Below are 23570 nucleotides of genomic sequence, written 5' to 3'. Positions count from 1 at the left end.
GGCAACAGTGTAGGATTTTGATCAGTTGTCGTCCAGGATAATACGAAGTTAATTGACAATCTAGTTCATCTAGTTCATCAAAGTTCATCAAAGTTCATCAAAGTTCATCTAGTACATCTAGTTCATCAAAGGCCGCATCGGCTATGATACTGTTGATGATGATGAATTGACAATCTGCAATATCAATGTAATATCCCTCTCTCCAACGTGCGTGACAAAAAACTTATCATTCGATTCTGCGCCACGCAGAGCAATAATCAAGTTCCAATACATTCTAATTGCGTGTACAGTAGTTATTCAACAACTAAAGCAACACATTCGCTGTTGTCTTTCAAACATATAACAAGCTCACCAAAAGTTAGTTTTTGCCCTTTTCGGCCACCAATTGCCTGTCTTTCCAATTTCGAAATCACTCTGAAACTCTTCATCAATTTGCTGCACGGCAGCAGCTTTGTCGTGCGCCATCACCATGTCTAATCATGAAAGTAAAAAAAGAAGTGTTAAATCAGTATATAAATGCCGACATAGCCTACTAACCACCATGTTCGTTGTTCACATCAATGCGAGTACACCACTAAAACATTTTCATACATTACTCAATACTCTTCACAATTACATCATACATTAATCAAAAGAGCAAAATGGCATAGTTATGACATAATCATTTAGTCGTAGTAGAAACATTTATCCGTACTCACCAAGAACAACTTTTTTCAGATTCTTTTTTAAACAATCAAACGAGTGCTTAGACTTCACGATGTTTTTTTCTTTTCTTTCTTTGTTCTCGACATGACTTGAACTGTGTTGTGTTAGATAATAATAGTTGACATAAGTTCACTGATACAATCGCTTGCATTTTTGCCAACAACTTGACTTAAATTTGCGACCTGCAAAATGTAAATCGAATGTAATGACAGGGGTTTCATCCATCATATTAAAAAGCCTCAGCACTTGTTACAGACATTTTCGACTGTTACAAATGACAACCAACGTTTAAAGTTTATTTTGGGATTCCAGTCGTCTGTTGTGTTGCGTATGTAGGTCGCAGTGCAGGCTACTGTAGTCTATATGTTGTCGCAATGGGCGCAAAATAAAACATATTATTATTATTATTATTCAGCTGACTGCAATGAAAGCTACATTTGCAAATACTCTACAACCATCACAAACCTATCCACACGACATAAAAATACGAACACATTCAAGCAGTCAGGCAAACACCGCCGGAGCAGCAAAATCAAAGATTGAGTAAAACCCTACACATGTTGTGGGGCATCACAAGCTCTGCTACTTTGCTGATATGTTCTTAGCACTCATCTAAGAGCACTGGCACTAAATTTGTCACGAGAATATTTCATATGAAAGTTTTCCATTGGTCATTGAGTTTTATAACTTTCTTTAAATTGAGTAAACGTAGCCTAGTGACAAAAACGACTTTACACAATTATTTCAGGTTCAATGAATAAAAGACATTCACTTACCAGGTTTTCATAAACATTGTAGTAAGTCATTCCTATAGTTTCATTTTGATTATTTCTAAAACTCCTTTCGGCCGTAATATCTCAATTGAATTCGATTTTTTTATATTTTCGATGCAAGAAGCGAAAATTCCTCTTAGCGTTGTTCACATAAACATTGTGCTTTCGGCTCTCCACGTAATTGTGTATTGCGCACAACCGCCATGCTTGAACAGTCGAAGTGAATCGAGTGACGTCATAATCCCTTTAGCAAAGAATTAAGTCATGGCCTTTGTCTTCCTTCATAAAAAAAACAAGTTCTTCTTCTAAATTGCGTCTCCTCACGTTGATATAACACATCGCCGCATTCTAAAGCTTTGTTGCCTATTTCACTTCAACGCGTCATATTGCCCAGTCAAAGTTTAAGTAGTGACGTCATAATGGAGTTTTCACAACAATTATTGTGCCTGCAGTATTGTTCTATGCAACGCGGGAGAGGAAAAAACGATTTGCCGGATCGTTGAAAGTAAAAGTAGCGATCGTTTTGTGAAATCTCGCTTCAAGAAATTGAGGAGAGATTTCGACGCAACATGACTGCTCCTGACAAAATATTAAAACACATTATAGTATTGTTAAACGTGAAAGTTAATAAAGTTGTTGTTGACTCCAGGAAAAAAAATGAAGACCTGGCAACTTGAATTTGCAACCACGTTTTTATTTTTATTATTTGTTAGCTGTTGCTAACAATATATTGGTGGCGCCAAAGCGTAAACTTCCTGGAAGTGCCCTCTGAATCACAAGACATCTCTTGCACTAAATTATCTGAAGCAATTGAATATGAACAAACGATTTATATCATAATGTTGTTGGTGCCAGAATATGCTGGAGAAACTATGTTTTTCCACTAAACCACATGAAAGAGTCATTTAGGCTATTGGTATTTTTAAATTATAAAACAAGTGCTGAAATGAAGTGCTAACACATCAAGCATATAATAACCAACCTTACAATTGTTTATTTTGTGGAAACGTGTAGGCTAATGGAAACTTTAAACTGTTTCGGCATCAAGCACGTTATCACGCTCGCGTTTTGTTGCTCCTACCATTTTCAAGATCTCTGCTTCGTTTGACATAAACCAACTAAAACGCTGGTTCTAAATATTCATAGTACCGGTAAGTTATATTTGTACGGTATCATAAAAAGAATAACAGCATTGATAGCCTATTATTACAATCATAGCAAAATGATGGTATACATTTGCTTAATTTGAAAGAAAACACCAAAATTGTTATGAATTGGCACAACGTTGGCAATGCTTCTGACCGAGGTTGGCCAATCACACAACAGTGTTTTGCAGCAATACCACGTGAAAAAGGTTTGTGTTAGTATTTTTCAAGTTTAAAACAAATAAACCTGAAATAAAATTTTTGAGACCTTTTTGAACGCTTAATAAGAAGTATTGAAATTGTTGGCATATTGTTGGCAATGTTAGACGAAATTGCCGACCTTGTGCCCTCACATCCAGCATATAGCCAACGTTGCAATTGTTTATTTTGTACAAAAGTGTAGGCTAATGGAAACTTTAAACTGTTTCGGTATCAAGCACGTTATCGCGTTCGCGTTTTGTTGCTCCTACCTTTTTCTAGACCTCTGCTCAGTTTGGCATAAACAAACTGAAATGAAACTACTTTGTTGGCAAAGCATTGGCTACTCTTCTGACCAACGCTGGTCTTAAATATTCATAATATACTTGTACGGTATCAGAAAATAATAACAGCATTGATCGCCTATTATTAAAATTTAAAATTATAGCAAAATGATGGCATACATTTGCTTAATTTGAAAGAAAACACTGAAATTGTTATGAATTGGCACAACGTTGGCAATGCTTCTGACCGATGTTAGCCAATCACACAACTGTGGTTTGCAGCAATACCACGTGAAAAGAGGTTTGTGTTAGTATTTTTCAAGTTTAAAACAAATAAACCTGAAATAAAATCTTTGAGACCTTTTTGAACGCTTAATAAGAAGTATTGAAATTGTTGGCAATGTTGGACGAAATTGCCGACCTTGTGCCCTCACATCCAGCATATAGCCAACGTTGCAATTGTTTATTTTGTGGAAACGTGTAGGCTAATGGAAACTGTAAAACTGTTTCGGTCAAGCACATTATCTCGTTCGCGTTTTGTTGCTCCTACCTTTTTCTTGACCTCTGCTCAGTTTGGCATAAACAAACTGAAATGAAACTATACTTTGTTGGCAAAGCATTGGCTACTCTTCTGACCAACGCTGGTCTTAAATATTCATAATATACTTGTACGGTATCAGAAAATAATAACAGCATTGATCGCCTATTATTAAAATTTAAAATTGTAGCAAAATGATGGCATACATTTGCATAATTTGAAAGAAAACACTGAAATTGTTATGAATTGGCACAACGTTGGCAATGCTTCTGACCGATGTTAGCCAATCACACAACTGTGTTTTGAAGCAATACCACGTGAAAAGAGGTTTGTGTTAGTATTTTTCAAGTTTGAAACAAATAAACCTGAAATAAAATCTTCGAGACCTTTTTGAACGCTTAATAAGAAGTATTGAAATTGTTGGCATATTGTTGGCAATGTTGGACAAAATTGCCGACCTTGTGCCCTCACATCCAGCATATAGCCAACGTTGCAATTGTTTATTTTGTGGAAACGTGTAGGCTAATGGAAACTTTAAACTGTTTCGGTCAAGCACGTTATCTCGTTCGCGTTTTGTTGCTCCTACCTTTTTCTAGATCTCTGCTCAGTTTGGCATAAACAAACTGAAATGAAACTACTTTGTTGGCAAAGCATTGGCTACTCTTCTGACCAACGCTGGTCTTAAATATTCATAATATACTTGTACGGTATCAGAAAATAATGACAGCATTGATCGCCTATTATTAAAATTTAAAATTGTAGCAAAATGATGGCATACATTTGCATAATTTGAAAGAAAACGCCAAAATTGTTATGAATTGGCACAACGTTGGCAATGCTTCTGACCGATGTTAACCAATCACACAACTGTGTTTTGAAGCAATACCACATGAAAAGAGGTTTGTGTTAGTATTTTTCAAGTTTAAAACAAATAAACCTGAAATAAAATCTTTGAGACCTTTTTCAACGCTCAATAAGAAGTATTGAAATTGTTGGCGTATTGTTGGCAATGTTGGCAAAATGTTGGACGAAATTGCCGACCTTGTGCCAACATACCCAGCATATAGCCAATGCTGGCCCAGCAATCAATGTTTGCTGGGATGCATCAGTCGGAGCACTCTGTGCAGCACCTACTGTACCTCAAATAGGCACATTTGCCTCAACACAAACTGACATCGTAGCCCGAGACCCAATGTGCTCAACAATTCGTGGTCCTCACCACACATTCCAAAAAGGGCATTGGACACCATCCCGCATGCGAGAACATCCCACAGTTAGGGTAGACATATCTATGGATGACTCATGTCATCATGGCAGTTACACTAGCGTGATAGCACAAGTAACAGCAATCGCAGATACTGGTGCCCAAATAAATGTATGGTCACTGAAGAACTTTGTGCAATCCGGCTTTGGACAAGAAACCCTTGTACCCGCACCAAACCTAATAGCTGCAAATCGCTCTACTATTTCCATTACAGGAGCATTTCGTGCCATCATTCGGGGTACAGCGCACGGCTGCAATGTTGAATGTCGGAGCATGATTTACATCAGTCAAGACGTTGACAAGTTATACTTATCTCATGACACACTATTGCATTTAGGTGCCCTATCCCCGAAGTTCCCAACTCTTGGGGAACATCAGATCAAGCAAGAAATGGCGCACAATCTTATCGAACCAGAAATCAACGTCGTCAGACTTGTTAACGGTGGCTGCACATTACCCAGCAAGCAACTGGAGTCGTGCACTTGCCCTCAACGTGGTGCAGTTCCAGCTCTCCCAACCAAGCTTCCGTTCCCGTGCACACCTGAAAACAATGACAAGATGGCAAACTGGCTACTCCAGAGGTACGCCGCATCCACTTTCAACACTTGCCCGCACCGCGCGCTACATTGTATGGCTGGTCCTCCCATAGAAATTCATGTTGACCCCAACGCGAAGCCAGTGGCCGTTCATACACCAGCGAAAAGAAATACAATCAAGAAAAAATACATCAAGAAAAAGTACACGCTGATCTCCTCCGCGACGAGGCTCTGGGAATCCTTGAAAAAGTCCCCCACGGCGAACCCACCACATGGTGTCATCGTATGGTTATCACACGCAAAAATGATGGCTCACCACGCCGTACTGTCGACCTTTCCCCCTTAAACAAATTCTGCCAGAGAGAAACCTTCGCCTCTGAAGCTCCATTCCAGCTATCCCGTCGTGTCCCCAGAAACACTTGGAAATCGGTGACTGACGCATGGAACGGCTATCACAGTGTTCCACTGCGTCCTTCTGATCGGCACCTCACAACTTTCATCACTCCCTTTGGAAGATGGCGCTACACTAGGGCACCGCAAGGATTCCTATCCTCTGGGGATGGCTACAATCGCCGTTTCAATACCATATTAACTGATTTTGTGCGCAAAGAACGCTGTGTCGACGACACAGTGTTCTATGATAGCGAACTGGAAGAACATTGGTGGCGAACCATAGAATTCCTCACTTTAGTGGGACGGGCGGGCATTGTCCTTAACCCTGACAAGTTTCAATTTGCCCAACGCACCGTAGATTTTGCTGGGTTCCGTATCTCAGAAGCAATGGTCGAGCCCCTCCCTAAATACTTGCTCGCCATCCAAGAATTTCCAGTCCCGAATAATATCACAGACATACGCAGCTGGTTCGGATTAATCAACCAAGTAGGAAACTATGCTCAACTGCGTGACCTAATGGCACCGTTCAAGCCGTTCCTTAGCCCAAAGCATAAGTTCGAATGGTCTCAGGAGCTGGATTCCGCATTTGCCGCCTCCAAATCGGCAATTGTTGACGCTATTCGCCATGGGGTAGAAATCTTTGATCCCTGCCGTCGAACATGTTTGCGCCCTGACTGGTCTAATAAAGGCATCGGATATTTCCTTCTCCAAAAACACTGCGTATGTGCTTCCACTATACCGGACTGCTGCTCATCAGGTTGGAAAGTGACTCTTGCAGGATCCCGATTCCTCTCATCGGCTGAACGACGTTATGCCCCCATAGAAGGCGAAGCCCTAGCAATTGCGTGGGGCCTAGAACAGACAAAGTATTTTACGCAAGGCTGTGATAATTTGGTTATTGTAACGGATCATAAGCCATTGGTAAAAATATTTGGAGACCGTACGTTGGACGAAATCACTAACACTCGCCTGTTTCGTTTAAAACAGCGTACACTAATGTGGCGCTTTGATATCGCACACTTACCCGGCACAACCAACTGCGCAGCCGATGCTGCCTCACGTCATCCAGTATCATGCGATCTCATTGCTGTAGCGTCGTGTGCAGAAAATAATGTAGCAGAAATGGCGCTGGTTACTACCATACAGGCAGATGCCGCCCATACCTTTTGCTTGCAATGATCTGAAATCGTTCGGGAAACAGCATCCGATCCAAACCTTAGCAAGTTAATGGTAGCTATTGAAACGGGATTCACCTTTCCCAACACCGGCGACATTCGCCCATATCTCCCCTATCGAACGTGATCGTATTGTTGTACCACCATCGCTTAGGCCTAGAGTAGGCCTACTCTCAACGTTGCATGCTAGTCATCAAGGTGTGTCTGCCATGGAACGTCGGGCACGTGCTATAGTATTTTGGCCCGGTATGACTAATGATATCCATGCTATTCGTGATTCGTGTACATCATGTAATCGTAATGCTCCATCTCAAGCAGCTCCTCCCCCGACGCCATGTGATCCCCCAGCTACACCATTTGAGAAAATTTTTGCAGATTATTTTGACTATGGGGGCCGTCACTTTTTGGTCATTGGGGACAGATTCTCGGGGTGGTCGGATGTATTTTCCACGCCATCAGGATCGAGTGCCGCAGGAGCAGCTGCTTTGACTCAACTTTTGCGCTCGTACTTTGCCACGTTTGGTGTTCCTGAGGAAATATCTACAGATGGGGGTCCCGAATTTACTGCTGCCGTTACTGAACTCTTTCTTAAAAATTGGGGTGTGCAGCACCGCATATCGTCATCTTACTTCCCTCAATCTAATGGTCGAGCTGAGGTGGCTGTCAAAACTGTCAAACGCTTGCTCATGACTAATGTAAGCCCAAACGGAGACCTGAACAACGATTCCTTCTTACGTGCATTGTTACAGTTACGTAACACACCTGATCCTGACTGTGATATCTCTCCAGCAGAGATCGTGTTCGGTCACCCTCTGCGCGACGCATTCGGTTTTGTAAACCGCCTAGTCAAGTTCTCCAATCGTCACATTCGTCGTACATGGCGGGATACATGGAAGGCAAAGGAAGACGCCCTTCGCCTGCGAGCTGGTCGAACCGATAAGGCGCTGTCTCAGCATATTCGTCCTTTACGTACTTTACAATGTGGAAACCGCGTATTTATCCAAAACCAAAACGGTAACTATCCTCGAAAATGGGACAAAGTGGGAATGGCTGTCGAAACGTTGCCACATGACAAATATGTAGTGAAAGTTGACGGGTCGGGCAGAATCACAAAACGGAATCGACGTTTCTTGCGAGTAATTCCACATAGCCTACTAAAGCATGTGCCGATCCCATCCCTCCTCAACCAAACATCAATGCTCACCCACAGAGCCCCCCATCATCTTCTTTTGCCCAGCCTCCTGAAACGGACTACTGCCCTCCCCACCCTCCGCATCTTGAGATAGGCCCTAGCCCAGAAATTGGAGAATCACCGATGTTGCCTCTCGATGCAGATCACAGCCCGCCTGCACTCTCCTGCCCCACACCAGCCTCAAGCCCGAAGCTTTGTGAGCCACAGCACTCACCTGAACCTCCAAAGCAGCCGCTACCTTTCGATTCAGTGGAACCAACCGAACCCACAAGTGGAGTCCCTCATATTGAAAAATCGCCTGTTTTGCGCCGTTCTACGCGGTCCCGACGGCCGGCGTTGGATTTAGACGCATCCTCTGGTCAATGGGTAATCAAGGGTTCGAGCTCGTAAGTCTACAGTTTCGCCTTACGAGCTGGGGGGGATGCACAAATGCCTGCAGTTAGCATGCTTCCTTGATTACTTTTGCACTCCTTTTGTCACGTGTACTCCGCGAGGCAGTACTCTGTTCTATTCGTATCATTTCAATCTGGCAGGCTAGCGAACAACAGCTTCTTTTGTTCTAGTTCTAGTGTTGAGTTTAATATCTTACGTTGTGTATTTTGTTGCAGAAATTGCGATTCGATCATTTTTCTTTTGTTAATACATTTAAGAAAAATAACCGTCTTTGTTCAGGGATCAAATTCAATTTTTACAACAGCTAAAAACTATCATTTCATTGGAATACAGAAGACGCGATAAGTTTGTTTCATTCGGTTGTTTGTGTATTAAATACCGGTACAAAAAAATAAAAAAGTTAGTTTCAACTGAAAAAAAAAATTTAATTTGTCTAGTAAAAAAAACAAAAAAACACCACTTGCAAAAAAAGATGTCAGCAATACAAAAAAGCATGCTTGGCAACACTATAAAAGGCACGAGACTAGCCCAAGGGCCAGGGGATCAAATTTAATTTTTACAATATGGCAATGTAAACCTCTCCCTCGTAGATGACTGTGAAAGTCCCATTACGGCCGGGGAGGTGGAGGTTTTGACGGATTGTTCCGCCCCTGGTTCTGACGGATTGTTCTACGGTTCTGGAAGAACCTGGACCCAAGAGGGGGACTCTTGGCCAGCCTTTTCGAGACCTGCCGGATCAACCGTCGTGTACCGGACCAGTGGAAAACCAGCAAATCCACACTCATATGCCAAGACCCTGAGGGTGATCTGCACGACGTCAGCAACTGGCGGCCCATCTCCATCTGCCGAAACATATATAAGATTTACGCCGCCGTATTGGCCCGACGCCTGCAGCGATGGGCGGTGGAGGGGAATGTCATCAGCCGAGAGCAAAAGGGATTCATGCCCACGGAGGGCGTCTACGAGCATGTGTTCATGCTCGACACCATCCTCTCGGATGCACAGTCACGCAAAAGGCCTGTGTCGGTTGCGTTTCTGGACATTCGAAACGCCTTTGGCAGTGTCAGGCACGAGTGCATAGCCGAGGTCCTGCGTCATTTCGACGCCCCCACCGACCTTATTGAGTGCATCTCCGACATATACGTCGCCAACACCTGCACCGTCCGTTGCGGCAATGGTGAAACCGACCGTATCCCTGTGGGGCGGGGAGTCCGTCAGGGCTGCCCGTTGTCTGGGCTGCTATTCAATTTGGTCATCGAGGTGCTCCTCAGGGGCGTCCGTGACAAAACGGATTGCGGCTACAACCTTCCTGCTAAAGAAGACATCAAAGTACGTTGTATGGCCTATGCGGACGACATCTGTCTCGTTTCTTCCGATCGCGAGCAGATGGTTTCTCTCCTATCTACTACTGATCCTTTCTCTTCCTGGTCCGGCCTGCGGTTTAACCCACGCAAGTGTGGCACCTTATCCTATAGGAAAGCGTCGGCGTCCCGTCTGCGGGTCGACCCGTATTCTTTCTCCGAGTCATCCCCAAAGGCGAAACGTACAAATACCTTGGCGCTCGAACCGGTTACGCCTCGGATGCGTCCCTTACCCAACCTTTCATCTCCACACTGGAGAAACACATTTCCTCTTTAATGAAATCTTTCCTCACTCCAAGCCAGGAACTTCTGGCACTTACTTCTATTATTCTTTCGTCCGCGTCATACCATCTGCGAGTGCGGCGCTTCAGACAGTATGAGCTTCTGAAGCTCGATCGACTGGTATTGCTTTGTTTGAAGGTGGCGTGGCGTCTTCCCAGGTGAGCGTGCAGCGCTTTCGTTTACTGTAAGCCTGCATTGGGGGGTTTTGGTGTGTTAAATCTGTGTCGCGAAAGCGACGCGCTTTCGATAGCCCAGGCCTTAAAGATGCTGACGTCTCCTGACGATCGTGTCTCTGCCATCGCTTTCGGGCAGGTTAGGCGTTGTGCCAGTCTGAGGTTTGGCACTCCAGAGCCAGCTAGCCAGTTACTTGAATAAGGACCCCACTGAAGGTGCCGTTCTCGACCGTGCCCAACAGGCGAAAGCTTGTGGGGCCGCGTCTCGGCGGCTACCCGTCGTTTAAATGTACGTTGGTCCGCAAGCCCGGATGGCGGCCTCGAGTTGACCGCGGGGAGCTCCAAAATCACCCCTCCCGTAAGAAAAGAAGTGGTGCCGACCCTCCACCAACACAATGACTTGTGGTGGAGGAGACAGTGGGAATCCAAACCTGACCAAGGCAAGACGGTCAGTGCCCACTGTCTGTCCGGATTTTCGAATTCTCGGACTCGGTGCCCGGAGCTCCTGGATCACGCGAACCGTGCATTTGCCTACAAGGCCCGCCTGAACTTATTTCCTTTGAAATCCAAACCAAGCCATGGCCGCCCTTATAAACCTGCCATATGTCGCGCGTGTGGGAAAGCAGAAGAGACTCTCCCTCATATATTGAACCACTGCCCTACCGTGATGCCTGTTGTCACGGAACGGCACGATTCAGTATTGTGAGAGATCGTGAAGCATGTAGGCTACCTGCCGAATGGCAACCCTTGCTTTCCAAAAATAGTAGGCTACGTTTCCACAACACGTGGAAGCGGGCGGTGCTGATCTGCGCCCTGACATTGTCCTGCAACGCCCTGACGGTGTCACGGTTGTATGCAGTGTTGGGCGCGATAACTCATTTTTCAGTTAAGCGATAACGATAATCGATAAACGAAAAATGCCTAAAGCGATAACGATAAACGATAAATCAAAAAAAAGTTAAGCGATAACGATAAACGATAAATTATCGCCGATAATGTCCGATAACGATAATTTTTTTTTTTGATTAGCGCTGCACCATCCCATGCAGCACGAACTGTTTTCATCAACATGACGAAAAATCGAACATAATATACTGTAAAGGGACAAAACTTTTTGTAAGTTATGCATGAATAGAATTGCAACAGCGGCAGTAGGTATCGAATCTTCAACCTCTTGATCCAGAATCAAACCACTGAGGTAACCGCCGTGCTTATAATTATACCTTCAGATACCAGTTGGATGCTTTTATCAATTGAGTTACACTGCCGCTGACGTGCAGTAGGCAAAATATTTAAATCAAATGAAAATACCATAAAAAATTCCAAACTTTGTATTTTGCTTTCTACGGGCTGTTTACAGCAAAGTCAGCAATAATTGAAAAAATTCCAAAAACGCAAAATGCTTGAAAATTTATCAGTAATATTAAGCGTTATTGGTAGTAAAAATGTGCATACTGTGAAATCCATCATGCTTGTCAAATTAGTCGTGTTTGTTCAAGAATAATAACATAATTATCGTAATTTACTGATAGTTTCAGATAAATTTTTCTGTTTTCTTTGTGAACACCATCATTAAAGCAATGGCAGAACGCTGAGTTGTTGAGATAAGAATTACAATATAGGCACTGTATTAATAATGGGAATAAAAATATTTGATTGAGCGTTGGCTATGTCGCATAGGTAAATCGTCGTCGTATCCAGGCTTACGCCCGGTGGTTGAAGATTTAGATTAAGTGGACGGGAAGGCAAGGAAGCCAATCTTCATGTCCACTTTCAGGCATGCCTTTAAGTGTCCTGCGAAAGACAGTGTCCTGCCCTTTCGATTGCCGTTCCAGCGCTCTCACCACTCGGCTATGCAGCATAGGTAAATGAGAAAGGTTATAAACTTAATGTATTTAGCATAATTTTACCACGCAACTCGATGCGCCTATTGTCATGCAAAAACTACTACAAGATGCAAAAAGTGTGATGTCGGTCTGCATGTCGAATGCTTCAAGCAATATCATATTCTGCAATGACTTGTTTCAGTGATGGTGGCGCGAAAGACCATGTTTCCGATGTAAAAGCGGCCTCGCATTGCGACACTTTCATAAACCACTTGCCAATTTCTTTCGCTTCGCTTCAAAGGAATCTGTACCGCCTGTGCGCTTACATTTTAATTGTAAAATTCACTCGCGATTGCCGATTGCAGCAAAACAACAAGAGACTTGTTGCATGCATTTCATTGCATTGCAATTTGCAACTCTAAAAATTATTGTGTTGTCAGGGCCGTCGCTGCAGGGGGCGTGCCCCTCCCATGACAACGACCTGTGCACACACACTTCAGGCACTGAAGAAGAACTGGTTTTAATTTTAGTTTCATGAACTAGATGGCTAGTAAAAATATTACTTTTCATGTTCTTTCCACTTGTGTGTTGACCCGAAATAAAATTTATCGGCGATTAACTATCGGCGATAATCAAATATTGCCTTTGGCGATAACGATAAACGATAACTGAAAAAAAAATTAAGCGATAACGATAAGCGATAAAAATTTATCGCCGATAATTATCGCCGATAATGCCCATCACTGGTTGTATGTGACGTCACTTGCCCGTTCGACTACGGCGCGGATTCCTTTTGAAAGGCCGCCGACAGGAAACACGACAAGTACGGCGAGTTATGTGTAAACATAAAGGAAGACAGGAAGCGCCCTTGCAGGAACGTCCTGTCACTTCCGTTCGTCGTAGGCTCCCTCGGGAGCTATGCTCCGTTGAGCTCTCGGGCTCTGACGGCCTTGGGCGTTCCTGCTCGTGGGGTAGCAGAGGTGGCTAGAAAAGCGGCTTCCCTCTCAATCGAAGGCTCCCTCCGTGTCTGGAAGGCTTGGAACGCCGGGCTCACTCGTGGAGGGGCTACGTCATAGAAAAGACGATTCCAGCGATAAGAAGCTCAATTCCCCAACAACAGAAGCTCTGCAATAAGCATCCGAGCGTGCGAGAAAGCAAACCTCAAAACCTGCCAGCAATTGTGTGACGTCATGGTATGTTAAATCCATTGCTTCATTATCAATTTATCTGTAAACAATTGTCGTTTCATCAGCAAGCTGCAGCTCAATGAAGAATACAATCATCATCAATAAAAAAAAAATATATATGTAATATATGAATTAAGTATATATTGCATATCGTGAATGGATTCATATCATCTATCAATTACGCAATATCATTAACAACACTGGATCTGTATTTTTACCTTTCAATATTTTAGTTTATCACACACAACTTCTGATAGGCCTATGCTGCTCTTGCCCGCTCGGATCAACCTCGCGTTGCTTTTAATTAATATATCGATAAACATGATTTCCCGATCAACTCGATGCAACCTCTAAAGTTTCATCCCACCATTCTATATTTTTCCTGGTAACGTAGCCTAGTCATACCTACGCTTCGATCGCTAGTCCCCCCGACTCAGCTGGGCGAACCTGCTCCAACGTCTGGCCAGTGCACATCCGTGCTCGTTGGTTCAACGTCAACACTTTTCCGGTACCGTAGGTAAAGCATAGCCTACAATATATTCTCACTTACCATATTTTTTACACTAATTAATTGAGCCTTTACTCTAGATTTTTTATATAATTTTCGTCTCCCACGAGTATTTAAATTCTTCTTGTAGCTAAGCTTCTCTTCCTCGTGGGAGACCCCAAAGTTTATCCGCTCTGCCTAAGGGCAGACCGGGTATAGGAGTCAAACGTATTTGTGTTGCGGTCACGTGACGGAGACGTGGGCACTGCCCGGCTTTAAAACTTCTGCCGGTACCAGTCGCTCCACACGACGTCGTGAGCTGACCTGTCGTGAGCTGACAGTTGAGCTGACCGTGAGCTGACACGTCGTGAGCTGACCTGTTTGCGGAAAGCTAAGCCTGTCTCCCTGGCCCGTTCCGCCATTTTAAATTTTGCGGACAAGTCGCACAAAATTTTCGATCCACACTTTCCTTCCACAGGTAAGCTACCTAGACTCCCCAGCCTGGCCCCCGCGACCTAAGCTGGTGGACTTCCCTTCCGGGTGCATCGCCACCCAGTGGCTCCGAGAGGGGGGGAAGTCGGGCCAGTTTCCCCCCTAGCAAAACATTGTAAAGGAAAAACGAGTAGTTTTTTGTTTTTGCACTTTTGAGGGGGGCCCATTTTTAGTACTAAAGTAAAAATGTACCAACTAAATAATCAACAAATTCTTAAATGAAGTGCCTAGTTCCAAGTATTTCTCAATCATTGTAAATATCACTCTCGATGCTTCTCATCAAGATCAAATTATTTTCGTGTTAAGGTAGGCGATGTTGAATAGCTTCAAGACGTAAAATCTGAAGCTGAAATGATTTCATTATCACTGAACGGTTTCGATTGTATTGATAGTTTCAACTTGAAAACTGGTGCTGTTTTAGCAAAGCGGGAACTATTTTTGCTTGACACCTGAACCTTAACTTCAAAAACTGCGTTGGCCAGACATAGGATGTTGTATCCAACATAAGTTATCTGGGAAAGTTAAAGGTATCAGTCCAAGCACGATTAAAGAAAGTGAATCCTGTATATTTTTTGTTTATGGATCATCATCAGTCATCATCTCCGCCTGCAGCAGATTGCGCATCATCATGAGTTATTTTCTTCCAAGAGTGGCGATTTTGAGCCAGCTCTCCAATTGTCGCCAAGTTGAGTCCGGTCCACGATTGGACGTTGTCTTGCCATCGTTTTGGTTGTCTGCCACGTTTTCTTTTTTCTTCTACTTTTCCTTCTGTGCAAACTTTGCTGATTCCGAATTGTGATCTTTTTGTGTGGCCGAACAGTTTTAAAACTTTTGATTTTATTATTGCTACAATTGGATGTAATTTTGTCATAGTTAAAAGATCTTCTGTTTTCGTTTGGTCAAGTAGCCTTTTGGTGGTCATGCTTTTTATGATGTGATTTTGGAAGGTATAGTGAGTTTTTTCTTTATCTGAGTTTTTTGTTTATGGATGTTTTTGTTTGGCTAAATCTAGTTGGAATTCATAATGTTGCCTACAGACAGCGTTGTTCAAATGTCTTATCATTTTTGGATTAATTGATTATCTGTAAGATTGTGACGTCTTTAAAGTTATAGTCCAGTCAGAGAAAAAATTCTGAAAAATCTAAAGAAAGCTGTCCTATCATCTTGTAAAGAAAATTGACTTCGAGAGGGTAATCAAGACGTGGTGCAGTCAAACCCAATGCTTTACATTACCCTTTTGCAATTGAAGCTGTAAAGACATTTCTTAAATGCACCAAGTTGGAACCAACAAGAGCTTGATCGGAAGCTGAGTCAATGCTAAAGTAGCCTACAACTAGCAGTTTTAAATACGTGACTGCTTTGCATTTTGTGCATTACGGTCCTAAACAAGATTCACTGATGAATTTAATGAAATTAAAGGAAGATGTAATCTATATAAGAGAAAGCTGAGAAGAGTAGGCTACTACTCGCAAGCTAAAGTTGCAGTGGCAATTATAAATTTAAAAGAAAATAAGTTTCTTTTCCTGAGGACAGAACGCTTTTATAACTCCACTTAGGCTAACTAGCTGAATCATTCGAAGGAAATGTTTTCTACCGTACATTGTAAAGGATTCGATAGTTGTTGGAATTGACAAATGTATCAACAAACTCAAACATATCGTCGATGAGTTTGAAGTTCCATGAAAATTTCATCGTATGTCTGCTGAGCAGTTGCGGGCATGTGGGACAAATTTAAACCATTTGTAGGCTACAACAATGACATTTTTCAAGATATTTTGGATGAGTTGGTCCTTTTGACAGAAAGCCACACAGCAAACTTCAGCTGCAAACCAAAACGAACCACCCCATAATCTCTACACCAGGAATCATTGATTGCAAATTTAGAAAGGTTTTTCCAAAGAGTTTTGTTATGATTTTTTTTGTGTTCCGGTAGCTATCTCCAACGGTTGCGCTTTGAGAACGTGGTTTTAGCAATTACTGAAATATGTAAAGAATTGTTTGCGCTCCAGTAGGCCTATGACTCAAAACGGATTGAAAAGCCTAACTATATTATACATGTTGTGCATCAACTTAGACGTCGCAAAATTTTATCATTTGATGCTGTGATCCGTAACTTTGCATTGCAAAAAGTCCAGAAAGGGTTGAATTAAATCAGGGATGTCCAAAGTCCAGCCCACGGGCCAACTCCGTGTGGGAAAAAGTTCGGACACTCCTGAATTAAAAGCTTGGTTGAACTATTTTCGTTGCCTGTATTGTGGTTTACAAAGCTTTCTAGACAAAATAGTTTGCCTCAATGGCATTTTTGCTGCAAGTGTAATCCAGTGATTATTGTTGATTTTTACATTGAAGGAAGTTCTTTTCATGCTGAGGAAAGTAGGCTAATTTCAGCTTAACACGAACCTGCAACGCAAGATACAAATTAGTTGTATATTTGCTAAAAAATATTATGGGGCCCATTTTTCGTATTGTTTCCCGACCAGTACTGATTTCTCTCGGAGGCCCTGTCGCCACCCCATAATCACGCCGCTCCCCGCCTCCGCGGGGCGTGGCAGGCCGGTTCTTTAACGTCTCTGACCTGGCTATGTTTATTGCGTTCTTCTCGCCGTGTCAATTATTTTGTACTCGTGCGTTTTTGATCAAAATAAAACAGTTCATCATCTATCATTTCATAGGAATATTGAAGACGCGATAAAAGAAAAAATGTTTATGAAGTGAATTTGACGACTGTGAAGTCGGAAGGATATTGGCATTTCCCGAGGCCGAATTGTCGAAAAAAGGCCGACTCCAGTTTGATACAAAACGATGAACAACAAAACTTTGTTTGCAATTTTTCCAAATAATGAACCTTTATTCTCGAACTGGGAAAGCTTCTTGCAAAGCTCAATCCTGGCAGTTTCGCATACCGTACTTGTAAAGTTTTCGAATCAGTGATGCAGGCCCGGTTACCGAGATTGACGGAGCGAAGTTTCCAATTGTTGCAGTCTTATTGCCGGGGAATTATTCCATCCATTAGATGCTGCTGAATGGAGAGCAGTTCGTAACGTGCGATGCTCAAGCACACACCCTAAGAGTCGAACCAGCGCCGCTTGATCTTGAAGCTTCTTCGTTCCAGAAGTGACGCGCTAACCAACTAAACTATCAGGGCGGACTGGCGGGTAGACGGAGAAAGAGAAGTAACTTTATTTGCCAATCAGATTCTATAATAGTACGATACACAATAAGCTTACATCACAATAACAAACAGTTCATGAACATAGAGGAACGCATAAGTACGCTCAGTGTTAACAAATTCAATCTGATTAACCAGGAGCAGCGAAAGACCATTTGGTCGCCTAATCAGCTGCTTTAATATTGTTTCTTGTTTTCGCCTTGCGCTTCTAAACTTTACAGAAAATAAAAATGCTTGTTTTTGTCAGTTTTTATTAGAGTCGTTGTTTCAATATCGATTGCAACTTAAGTGAAACAAACTAAACTTTAATGTAATGAAAAACGTCAAGTATTAAAAGGAAAGTGAAAACTTTCAAAAGTTTGGCAACACTAAAACGGAGTCTTAGAGGGAGAGTCAAGGTTAACATGTTGGTGTGATTAATGTCAATTTAGCGTTTTTAAAACAAATGTATTTGGCAAGGTATTTATGGTTTAACATCAGGGATATCTAGAGAAGGGGATATGAAGGCTCACAGCGATTGCCTTATTCTCATGACACTACCAGGGCGGTAGTTTGTAGCGCGTGAAACATAAGGTTTTTTTCAAAATTGCAGAAAATTTTGTAGTGCAACTGGTACAGTCAGCTACCAAAGACAGTTAGTAAACGTTACATAAAGTATATTTAAAGAATACTTGTTTACAAAGACGGTTGAAAAGTTACCAGTAAGCTGTTTTTTTAAACAAAGCCTTTGCAGTAGGCTAGATGTAAAGCAAGTATATGGGTAGTTAAATTAACAAGCAACCATGAGCATGCTGTGAAGATCCAGGCCTGATGCTAATAACGCAATGCAAGTTATCATAACAAGATTTATCAAACTGCTATCGGTGGCAATTGTCATTTCACGATAAACACAGATTATTTACGTTTAACAAAAGCCCTTCTATTGTCAGACTTCATAAAAGCCTTCGTATCCCCTTCTTTAGATATCCCTGTTTAACATTTAGGAATTTTTTGGCGTTTTGATGTTATTTTTAGAAATTTGAAGACATTTAAAAAAAACTGCGTTTTATTAATTTGCTATATGTATCTTAAATCTGGTTTGAAATGGTTATTTATGGCAACTTCACTGTCTCATTCTCAATTTGATTTGATTCCGTACTTCCATAATCCTGACATTTTGGGCTAATGAACCATTTTGCGATTTTCGCCTCAATAGGCAATCTGCCTCCTATCTGCTAAATGTTTTCACGTAATTTTTCATCATTGATTTGTGTTTTTACCTAGGCACTTTAGCGTCATGTGATTTTGCTTCTCCTCTGCCTTGCCGTGTCATTCTTATGCGTTACTTTTTTTGATTTTTGTGTATGTAGCCTAAGGGTCATTCCATGCCAAGCATCCTAGACCTATCAGTTTGACCCTCTTCAATTTTGCTCAAACTTGGTCAAAATGTTATATGGCATGATTTAGCCATGCATTACAAATTTTAGCTCAGTATCTATTATAGTTTTGGAAATATGATGCTTTAAAGTTTTAGGTACCCCCTAAACTTTTCCGCATTCGTTTTTTTGGACCATTTTCAATTAACCATATTTTTTTCTCCGAAGGTTGTATAAAGTTTATTTTTGGTAAAATGATTCACTTTTAGCTACATTACATGATTGCATTGTCAAAATGCAATTAATGTGCAGCATAATGGAGTAATCAAGGCTCAAAGTAGCTCTTTTCTTCACCTAATATAATACAAATTTTGTGCCATATTTGGAAGTCTGTAACTTTTTTATGAAAAGTAGGATGGTTATAATATTATATTTATCATATATATGATATAGCCTACCGGTATGCTCTTTCCCTACCAGGCAACAACTTCACCAAGTTTGATAAGTAACATTAATATTTATTAGAAAGTTACAATGCATCAAAATATGCACCCCAAGCAAAAAAGCCAAAATAACGCCATCTTGTGGCATACAAATACCCCCGTAACAAAATGTTTACAAAATAATCTTTTTAACCATTTGAAGAACATTACCTAAGGAACTTGTGTACAAAGTTTTGACTTTGTCACTCAATCTTTTAAGCGGTTGAAGTGAAAGAGCAAAAAATAACTGTAGAGACAAAACTATTGCTCTGAGCCATTTGGAATTGTTTTTATTGAATTCAGTGCTGAAAACCCCCAAACAGCAATTTTTCCCACTCCTCTACCATCTATATAAAAAATATACTTAAAAATCACTCATGCGTAACCAGAATTTGCCCCTCGTGTGGCCAAATTGCAATATCTCGAGAACCGAAGGCCATAGAATGCTAATTTTTTTTTTAAAACAGTTGTCTCAAAGAGCTCTATCTGAACACAATATATCATAAAATTCTGGAACCATGGGTGTACTAATATTTTTTTCCTTAAATTAAGCATGGAAAGACTCCTCTGCAAATAAGCCAATTTTTAATTATGGGGAGTTAAAAATTGGCCCCCAACTTACCTCTCAATAGTTGAGTGACAAAGTCAAAACTTTGTACACAAGTTCCTTAGGTAATGTTCTTCAAATGGTTAAAAAGATTATTTTGTAAACACCTTGTTACGTATTTTTATACCACAAGATGGCGTTATTTTGACTTTTTTGCTTGGGGTGCATCTGCATATTTTGATGCATTGTAACTTTCTAATAAATATAATGTTACTTATCAAACTTGGTGAAGTTGTTGCCTGGTAGGGAAAGAGCATACATTATAAATATAATAACCATCCTACTTTTCATAAAAAAGTTACAGACTTCCAAATATGGCACAAAATTTGTTTTTGATAAAGAAAAGAGCTACTTTGAGGCTTGATTACTCGACTATGCTGCATATTAATTGCATTTTGACAAGGCAATCATGTAATGTAGCTAAAAGTGAATCATTTTACCAAAAATAAACTTAATATAACCTTCGGAGAAAAAGATATGGTTAATTAAGAATGGTCCAAAAAACGAATGCGGAAAAGTTAAGGGGTACCTAAAACTTTAAAGCATCATATTTCCAAAACTACAATAGATATTGAGCTAAAATTTCTAATGTATATATTAGGGTGGCCCTTAAAAATCATTTTTCTGAAATTTACTGCTCCTAACCCTTAAAAAGTTTCGTCCTTACAAAAAATGAGGTCTTGCAAAAAATTTTTAAATTTGAAGATAATTTAGAGGGTGCACAAGACCCCTCAAGTTCCGCATCCCCCTAAAAATGCAAAATTTGGATATCTCGAAAACCGCTTGAGCTAGAGATGTGCTTTTGGTGTCTACAGATGCAGAAGACAAGGTTTTCTATACGCTTTATGAACATTGAATGTGCCCATCTTAAGTAGAAAAGCAGTAATTTTGAAAAAACTACTTTTTAGGGGTTTTGCGTGTAAGATTCATAGTTAAACAATAGTGCAGACCAAAAACCACAATTTTACAATTTACCTTTCTAACCTGTTAAATTGTGATGTTACAAGTAAACAAATAGCATTGTTTAAAGTGACTAGAAATCCAGCGACCTGGGCATCAGATACACAATGTTCATAACCTTTAACAATCTGTAAGTACTGTTTTCATGTCCCTAAGTCTAGCTGAGTTCCGAGCTAATGTAAAACTTCATAAAATTCATGTAAAACTTAAAGCTGAGTTCCGAGCTAATGTTCCTGCGGTTGTCAACTGGGATGGAAAGCTTCTCAGAGACTTAACAACCAAACAGCATGTCGACCGCTTGCCGATTATTGTAACTGGTAATGAATTTCTCAGCTGTTGCAAGTAGCAAAATAGCCAAACGGAACGGGATCAAAACAAGCAAAAGCTGCTGTAGAAGCTCTCAATGAATGGGGCCTAATAGTAATAGAACAAGTGATTGCATTATCATTTGACACTACTGCTTCCAACACAGGGCGAAAGCTTGGCTCATGTGTCCTCATTGAAACTAGCATGCTGCCATCATATTCATGAGCAGCTAGTACAAACAGCTTTTACCACAATCATGGGAAGCACTGCTTCACCAGATGTTCTGGTATTTAAAAGATTTCAAACACGCTGGGAGTTTATAGGCAAGACGAGGTTCACCACAATAGTTGAAAACAAAGAAATAGCTGATACAGCCATCGATGTGGATCTATAATAGCTTGGACTGAAAAATCTTTGAAGGAAAGAAAAGATTTACGTGATGATGATGATAACAGAGAATTTATAGAGCTCTCATTAATTTTTATTGGAGCTATTCCTCCGAGAGGTGTTCATTTTATAATTCCTGGCCCAATGCATCATGCTAGATGGATGTCGAAGATTTTGTACTCATTAAAAGTTTGGATGTTTTATGACCAGTTTAAACTTGCAGAAAGAGAAAGGAGTGGGCTCTTGCAGATGTGTATTTTTGCCACAAAATTGTACCTTAAGGCATAGATAGAATCTCCTGCCGCAGCCCCGAATAACGATCTAAATCTTTTGAAGTCTTTTAAAACATATTCCAGCATTAACACTGCAGTGTCGAATGCTGTATTATTATCCACGTTTTCCTCCCACCTGTGGTATCTGTCTGAAGAACTAGCTGCCCTTGCCTTTTTTGATCGTTCTGTATCGGCCCAAACCTAAAGACTCATGGTTAAAGTAATACAAGAGCGGGAAGAAACTGAGGATGCCCCTTAACGACCGACAATCAATTCTGCAATGACTGATCGACTGGAGTTGTCTGACCAGGTCATTAAGGGGTCATTGTCACTGTTCAAAAAACTGGACATATCAACTGAGTTTATAGAACAGGATCCAGAAACCTGGGCAATCTGTGATGGTTACTGTGAAGCATCAAACATAGTAGACACTCTAACTGTCACAGATGACCACGCTGAGCGGGGTCTGCTACTATTCGGCGAGTCCGATTCGGCGAGTCCGATTCGACTAGTCCGATTCGGCGAGTTCCCTATTCGGCGAGAGCCCTTTTCGGCGAGTGCCCTATTCGGCGAGTTTTTGAAATTTTTGAAAGGAAATTATCGGGTATGTAGCCTAATTGCAATTGCCGTTTTTACATCGTTTTAACGTCGCTAAACGTTGAAATCGCGCAGAAAGGAATAAAAATAAAATGTTTGAACTATTAAGTTAAAATTCGTCATGTCAGTTCAGTTGTTTTTATTTCTGACCATCATATGAAAAACAATACACGTCAACATAGCAAAGGTAGAAGCGACAAAACGCGAACGTTAAAACGTGCTTGAATTCGTCATGTCAGTTCAGTTGTTTTACTTTCTGATCATGATATCAAAAACAATACACGTCAACATAGCAAAGGTGTAGAAAAAGGTAGAAGCGACAAAACGCGAACGTTAAAACGTGCTTGTGACCGAAGTAAGTTATTCAGTTGAAAGAAATTTGGCACGGTCGCAACACTTTCAGAAAAATTTAAGATATGAAGGAAAAATAAAACAAAGAAAATGTTACAAAAAAAAAAAAATAGATCATGTTTATGTCTATAAGTTAGTGCTTTTGAATAGTTAAAATGATTAGTTTGGACCAACAAATGTGTGGCCTACAGCTTGGATTGAAAGGAAATTATCGGGTACCGTAGCCTAGTTATCCCAACCAGCAAAAAATTGTTCCAAGAACACAGTTCATTTTTACATTGTAGTAACAGAATGAAAAGGCTAAACAAATGTGTGGCCTATCGTGTTAACGTCGCTAAACGTTGAAATCGTGTAGAAAAGGGAGCTTTTGCTGACTAGGATACTTTGAAACTGAGAAACATTCACAGAAGCCCTACGATTTGTTCCAAGAACCCATTTAGCATAACATTTCATTTGTACATTGATTCAACGTCTGAATACATTATCTTAAAAATGTAACGTATCGTAGGGCTTCTGTGAATGTTTCTCAGTTTCAACGTATTCTAGTCAGCAAAAGCACCCTTTTCTACACGATTTCAACGTTTAGCGACGTTAAAACGATAGGCCACACATTTGGTTAGCCTTTTCATTCTGTTACTACAATGTAAAAATGAACTGTTAGGCTAACTGGGTTCTTGGAA

At 41.0% G+C, this 23570-nt stretch overlaps 1 protein-coding gene and 1 long non-coding RNA gene across 2 annotated transcripts in view; both read right to left on the bottom strand.

Moving 5' to 3' along the window:
* LOC145788060 (lysosome-associated membrane glycoprotein 1-like) overlaps window positions 1-14452 on the bottom strand; it is a 50612-nt gene extending 36160 nt beyond the window's left edge. Inside the window, exon 1 of the mRNA XM_082599855.1 lies at window positions 14442-14452. The gene's annotated coding sequence lies outside the window, so the exon portion shown is untranslated. The remainder of the gene's footprint in view (window positions 1-14441) is intronic.
* LOC145764579 (uncharacterized) lies at window positions 367-1592 on the bottom strand. Its single transcript, XR_014288492.1, has 3 exons — window positions 1482-1592; window positions 699-887; window positions 367-473 (listed from the first exon to the last, which is right to left on the bottom strand). It is a non-coding gene; the product is annotated as an uncharacterized LOC145764579 (long non-coding RNA).
* Window positions 14453-23570: the final 9118 nt, after the last annotated feature.

The sequence above is a fragment of the Aplidium turbinatum genome, chromosome 2, assembly GCF_918807975.1.
Source record: "Aplidium turbinatum chromosome 2, kaAplTurb1.1, whole genome shotgun sequence".
Classification (NCBI taxonomy): Eukaryota; Metazoa; Chordata; class Ascidiacea; order Aplousobranchia; family Polyclinidae; genus Aplidium; species Aplidium turbinatum.
The sequence above is the reverse complement of the archived record's forward strand: the minus strand, read 5'-3'. Positions and strand labels throughout refer to the sequence as shown.